This window comes from Trachymyrmex septentrionalis, unplaced genomic scaffold (genome assembly GCF_001594115.1).
Source record: "Trachymyrmex septentrionalis isolate Tsep2-gDNA-1 unplaced genomic scaffold, Tsep1.0 scaffold87, whole genome shotgun sequence".
Classification (NCBI taxonomy): Eukaryota; Metazoa; Arthropoda; class Insecta; order Hymenoptera; family Formicidae; genus Trachymyrmex; species Trachymyrmex septentrionalis.
The window spans coordinates 2,492,400-2,499,272 of record NW_017306059.1 but is presented as its reverse complement, the minus strand read 5'-3'; the positions used below and the strand labels follow the sequence as shown (position 1 = coordinate 2,499,272).

The 6,873-nt window shown below is 43.0% G+C and overlaps 1 long non-coding RNA gene across 1 annotated transcript in view; it reads right to left on the bottom strand.

The window, feature by feature from the left end:
• The window catches only part of LOC108755485, a 47,645-nt gene extending 40,798 nt beyond the window's left edge, over positions 1-6,847 (bottom strand). The window contains exon 1 of the long non-coding RNA XR_001939769.1: positions 6,646-6,847. This is a non-coding gene — a long non-coding RNA (uncharacterized LOC108755485). The remainder of the gene's footprint in view (positions 1-6,645) is intronic.
• Between the last annotated feature and the right edge of the window lie 26 nt (positions 6,848-6,873).

Genomic DNA, 6,873 nt, shown 5'->3' with positions numbered 1-6,873 from the left:
ATTCAAAAGATTATTATAAGAAGAACGACCGTGAATAAATCGAATAAAGTAAAGAACGCCGAACGGTCGAAGTTAGATGTTACGAATATATATATTTAATCAATTTTTTCTGTTCCAAATGTGATTGCGCGCCGATAATGGTCGGACTTTCAACACAATCATTATGAAACGTTTAATAACTCTCTTTAAGTAAAACCCTTACAAACCCTGACTGAGGTAATATTTTTCGCAATAAGTTTCTTTTTAGAGGTTTTATTTAGAGGGGGTTATATTAAATGTTTTATAATGATTGTGTTGAAAGTCCGACAATTATCGGCGCGCAATCACATTTGGAACAAAAAAATTGATCAAATATATTCGTAACATCTAACTTCGACCGTTCGGCGTTCTTTACTTTATTCAAAGATTATTATAAAAACGTATCTAAATTTTTACAAAAATGTGAGATAAAATTTTATCACTTCTACTTCAAATATCATTATTTATCAAACATAACTCATTAATTCAATAATCTCGTGGCCGCTTTCCTTTTATACCTATCTAACGATTGAATGCTTACGCTCCCCTATCTAACAATAAATTAAACAAGGTAAGATATCTGTTGACGATCGTATCGATAGTATGCCGAAACTTTCCGAATTATTTAACAGCGAGTAACGTCGATATTGCAAAATAAACATGTTAAAAATTATTCATATCTAAGTCTGAACACAAAGCAGTTAAATTTATTTTTTTCGTTATTATTTTTTTCTATTAATAATCTAGAAAGTTATATCCAAAAAATACATCATTAAAGTTAACGCAACAAATATTTTACATAAAGGCTGATTATGAAGCAACTGAACTTTAACCAAATTTTCCGCTCGCCAATCTATCTTTTTGAAGGTAGAAAATGAACGTCGTTAAAGTCAACGTGACGAACATTATTAAAAGTTTGAAACGGCTCAACTTGTCTGTTAAAATTTCCTATCAGTTAATCTACTATCTTTTAAAGAAAAACGAAAGCGCCTTTCCGAACTTGCGTCTCTCCGTCGCACGCTTTAAATGCATCGTTAAAATCAATGGCGACGGATGTTACTTTACGAGGTCTAAGTATAAATAACGTTATAACTTTCCTTCATAGTCAATTTAATCTTTCAACAAAAAGAAATTACACCGAAATTAATGATTAAAGACAAATATTAACGACGAATATTATTCTACGTCTGGCTACGAAACAGCTGAATATGTCAAAATTCTGTAAATTTATTCATTAAAAGCAAGGAGAACGAGTTTCCGGGTTTGCACGTTTCCCCGTAGAGGTGGATTCAATGCCGAAAAGCGTCGTTGTAAAGCCAACGCGACGAATATTACACTCGACATTTAAGTTTGACAATGAGTACAAAACCGCTGAACTTATCCGTCAAAATTTTGCCAGTTCATTCTTTCGTTAAAGATAGAAAAAGAATACGAGATTCTGGATTTCTTCGTCGCACGGGCGTGAACTCGTCGTAGAAACGCGTCATTAAAATCAATGTCATTAAATTCTATTCAATTAGAGTTATTTTTAATCATTACTATAGATCGCATCATTTTCAATATATCATTAATTTGACCAAAACAATATAAAGTTAAACAATTTCATAAGAAAATATGTTACAATTTGATTTAAATTTAATTTGTTATTTACTAAATGTATATGTCGATATGTGAACAATGTTTACTTCGAACCAGAAATGAATTGATTGACGTTTTGACACATAAAAGTTAAAAAATAGCAAAATATCCAACACAAAGGATTGGGTTACCAAATGCTCCTTTGATATTTAATGCATAGAAATCTGAATACGTCGGAATTTTCTGTCAGTTAATCTCTTTAAAAAAAAAGAACAAAAGAAACACAGAATGAATTTCCGCATTTGCGTTTGCAGACGTGAATTTACTGTTAAAAAGCAACGTTAAAGCAAGCGCTACGGATATTACGGCATGCAAGCCTGATTGTAAGCATAAAGCAGTTGAACTTGTCTGTCAGAATTTGGTTAATTTATTCTTTAGAGGAAACAAAAAAAAAGAATGAAACTTTCCGGGTTTACGTTTCTCCGCAATGCGGATGTGGATTCATCCTCGACATGCGTCGTTAAATTCAACACACGACAAACATTACTACTCCACATACGGAATATGATCATCAAGCAGTTGAATTCTGTCCATTAAAATTTTCTTTATTCAACGCATTCTTTTGTCAAAAAAAAAAAAAAAAAAAAAAAAAAAAAAAGAAAAAAATAGGATAAGTCCCCAATTCACGTATCTTCGCCGTATGGGCGTGGATATGGAATTTCATTGCTGAAATGCATTATTAAAGTCAACGCGAAGAATATTGATCCACACATCTAAGCGCAAAGCAGCTGAATTTGTCCATCAAAATTTCAACCAATTTTGATTGATCTGTAAAAGTTTATTTATTTCATCAATGTCTGTAAATGTTAATTTATTTATTTCATCAATTTATTTATTTTCTTTATCTATTTGTTTCATCAGTTTATTTATACTGTCGGTGTATTTATTTTGTCAATTTATTTATTTGCAAAAGATAGAGAAGGAGAATTCCCGGAATTTATACGCTTCTTCGCTACAGTGACGCGGTCTCGTCGTTAAAGCGCGTCATTAAAATCAACGCGGCGGATATTATCTCCACATGCAAATCCGAGCACGAAGTAGTTAAATTCGCTCGTGAAAATTTTCCGCGCGCGCGTTGGTTAATCCATTTCCCTTGAGAAATAAAAGGGAACGGAGAGAAACAATTTCCGCATTAGGTCAATTTCCTCCACTGCGGCGCCAAACGGTTGGGTTTCGTCACCAAAATGCGTCGTTAGAACCACCGCGATATTGTGTGGGGTAGAGGTACGCCGATCTTACGCGATGCCGCGCAATAGCATCCGTACACCAAATGCCTTCTCGTCGATTGATTCCTCCGCAGAATACACGGGGGGAAAGCTCGCTCTCGCTCGATCTCGTCGATATCTCGCATTTGCTACCTGCGGACCGAGAATCCGCATTCACGGTTTCATAAAGGACGCGTGCCGCACGTGTATAACAATAGCACTGTTTAATTGCTGCACTACGTAATATTTTATGCACGAATATATACCTGAAAACTTTGGCGTGTAAGATACTGTTCCGAATGCGCGTTAACGAGTCTGAGCGGTGCCAACGCGAAGCTCTACAAAGGCGATCACATAAAGAGTACCTCGGTAGTACCTCATTACACGCACTTTCGGAAAGAACAGCAAGGCGTGACGCCTACACGACCGCTTGCGGTGGGAAAAATAGGCGATGAGCGACGACGCTGCGCAACAGCCGCACAACACACACACACACACACACACACACACACACACACACACACACACACACACACACACACACACACACACACACAAGTAGTTAGACGTACACGTCATCCGAATGGATCTTACCTTTGAAAATTTAAACCCCGGGTGGCACGTTACACAAATATACGCCGAGAAAAATGTTACGATTCTTCCAACAAACGGCAACTACAAACGAAACAAATTCTGATCGTACATAAATCCGAATTCTGGTTATCGCAAAGGAATCTCTGGTTATCTATTTAAGTAGAACGTTTAAGAGAATGTTTAAATGTAAGTGTCGGACTTGCACCTTTCTGGTTGAATCTACAAGAATTTCAATTAACTTAAAGTAAGATTCCACGAATCGTAAGAAGTGTTGATAAGCGTCGCTCACAGACTCGTATCAATACTTACAGTTTTCCGAAATGTTACTCATATTGATTTTTTTTTTTGCGTTTTGGCTCCGGAGCGCGAATTGGACACGGCTAAATTAACGTAACAAGACTTTCAGTCTGTTTTCTTATTCCCGCACTAGAACCTTTTTCTCACTTTACGTCATATATCAATTATATATGTACATATTTAACTGTAAGTTCCAAAAGTGTATACTAATTCAGCTATAAAAGAAACAGATCTGTAAGCGGTAAGATAATGACATGGAAATTAGGAAATTGGCCACTCACGTACGAGAATCTAAGGCAATGACGTTACGCACTAAGCAGTAACCAATCAAAAATGTTGATTACGTCTTGATTACGACTATCCAGGCAAACTCAATCATATTGAAAATTATCCAATTGAATTTACGTTCGTCCTTGCGACAGAAATACGACTGGATAATTTTCTTTACGACTATAATTACGCAGTTGGGCAAGTTGTCCGACAGAATCCCCTTACGTTTTTCTACACCCCATGAAATTCACTTGTCGAGAATACACTTGTCGACTGCCGCATTGACAAAAATGCCTGATTGAAAATGGACGAAGCAGAAAATTCCGAGATTATATCAATCAGAATTCCGGTTAGGTAGATTGAACCCGATCAGAAAATTCCAGTTAATCCAACTAAACATTTTTCTTGGTCACTGAACGCACTACCTGCTTCTCTTCACCAACAGCACACATATACGGAAGATGGGCGACGAATCGACGGGCGTTGCGTCGCGTCGCTCGAAAGAATCACCGTTCGTATCGTGAGAAAAGTTTCATCTCTCAATATTACGACAAACTTGCGTTATAACTACGGCTTCCTCCAGACTCGATTTTTATCGCGCAAAAGTCATGTTTGTAAACAACGTCGCGAGCACTTGCACGTTTTCCGCGTCGAAGTCGAAGGGAGACGGATGGAGGCACGACACGACACGACGCGCACAAAACCGACTGCGTCGCACATTTGGTAAAAGCGTTCCTCTCACACAGCAAAGCAGAGAGCACACGCGCACCTTTCGGTCGATCCGTCTTTGCCGGACAACACTCTCGTATTCTACCGTCCTCGAATGGTGGTTTAGGAATGTGACCGTTACAGGGGAAGAAAGCGTGCTCTGCCCGGAGACAAAGGGAGGGACGAGGGTGGGAGGTCGAAGAGAGGGCGGATCTCACACGCGAGACGCTGCGGTTCCTTATATTCTCACTCTCTCGGGTGCGCGTCTTCAAAATTCGACGACGAGTTCAATTCCCGGCTTACGTTGACATTGACATGATTCTCAATTTTCGATACCATCAACGGCATCAACACGGACGTCTCGCGAAGGTAAACAAAGTCGAAGTCTGTCCCTCATTCATTCATTCATTCAGTCGCAGTCAGTCAAACGGACAAAGAGATAAACGATCGAACGGGCGAACGAAAGTGCAGTTAACGGTGACACCAACCTTTAGATTCCCCGCGGCGTATATAGTTAGAACGTAGGCGTTGGATTTTCACTCGGCGTGATATGCAAAGTTCACCACCGTCGTCGGGAGGGCAGAACACTAAATGGATTAGACGACGACGACGATGATGCGTCGTTCGTGCGTCGAGTAATTTAGAAGAGTAGAAGAACGATGTTCCTGTTCGGAGCCCGGCGTCCGCGTCGCGCGGAGACGCGAAGCGTCCCACGTGAAACGGACTCGCGTCACTCTCTCGCGCTTCATCCGTCGATCGGTTTTCTCACCCAATCGCGCGAGCACTCTGCCGACTCTGCGCCGGCGGCGAGCGATCAAAACAGAGGAAGGAGGGCGCGCCGCTCCGCGTCGCGTCGCGTCGCGGAGGCATCGAGGGGTTGGTGGGGAGATAGAGTCGGCCGCAGGCATTGAGCGGGCGCGACAGAGCGCGAGCGAAACGAGCGGAGCGGACGGTAGCGGCGGTGGCGGCGGCGGCGGCCGCGGCGGCGGGCAGGAAGAGAGCGAGTGAGAAAGTGTCTTGTATTGCGTAGTAAGCGGTTGAATGGATTACGTCACGCGGCAACCGAGAAGGCAGCCAGAGGGTAGAAACGCGCAGCGGACGCGTCCCGGCCGACGGCGGCCGATGGCTGCGCACGCGACACGCACAATAGACAGTGCGGAACAACGAACGAGACGATGACTTGAACAACAGCCGGGGGGAGGGGGAGAGGGAAGGGAGAGAGAACTGAGAGAACTGAGAGAAGATCGCGAAGAGACGAGACGAGACGAGACGAGACGTGGCGTGCGTAAATCCCCCGCATATAAGGGTCGACTCCGACTCCGCTGCTCCTTTCTCCGTCGTTCCACCTCGAAATACGAGGCTACGGCGCGTCGACCGCGCGATCGATCGCCCGCTCGTACGTTATAGGTGCGCATAAAGTGTGCCGGTTTCGCCACCCCGCTACTTCCGCGGATGGACCGGAGGACGCACATGCTCCCGCCGTTCTCTCTCCTAAAAGCCCACGTGCGTTCACATGAGTCACGACCGCGGCGTCCCCGCGTTTCTTCTTCCACCCCTCCGCTCCTCTCTTCCTGGTTTATCCCCTCCCGTCCACGCGCTTAATATAAACATTAATACTCGACATATATAAATGCATTTGTACGCATGTACATATACATTTGCACACGTGTGCGCCGTGTATGAACATATGTATATAAACTCGTCCCGCTGCTTTTCTCGCAGTCTTCTCTACATCCGTCGCGTAAGTCGTATTTGAGTACAGTTAATTCAGCGCTACATTCAGACCGTTGAAGTTTCACCTCGTTCGCTCGCTTTTGTTTCCGCACGAAGGCGCGGATTATCATCCTACTCGCGCGATGTGGATAAAAGCGTGGGGCTCTTTATACGCTCAATTCAATTCGTGGGGATCGCTCACCTCGTCATGCGTGTCTGTCGCGGCGTGCGCACGATTCATGTGCGCGCCGTTTGTCACGCAGTAGCTCGCGGTGGCGATGGCGGTGACAGAGACTGCGAACGGCATATCTCACTCTTCTCCGCTTCTTCCGAGAACGTATAGATATACGCGCGCGGAACGTATGCGGCACTGATACCGCGCACAGCACAGAGAGAAAGAGAGAAAGAGAGAGAGAGGGGGGAAATAGAG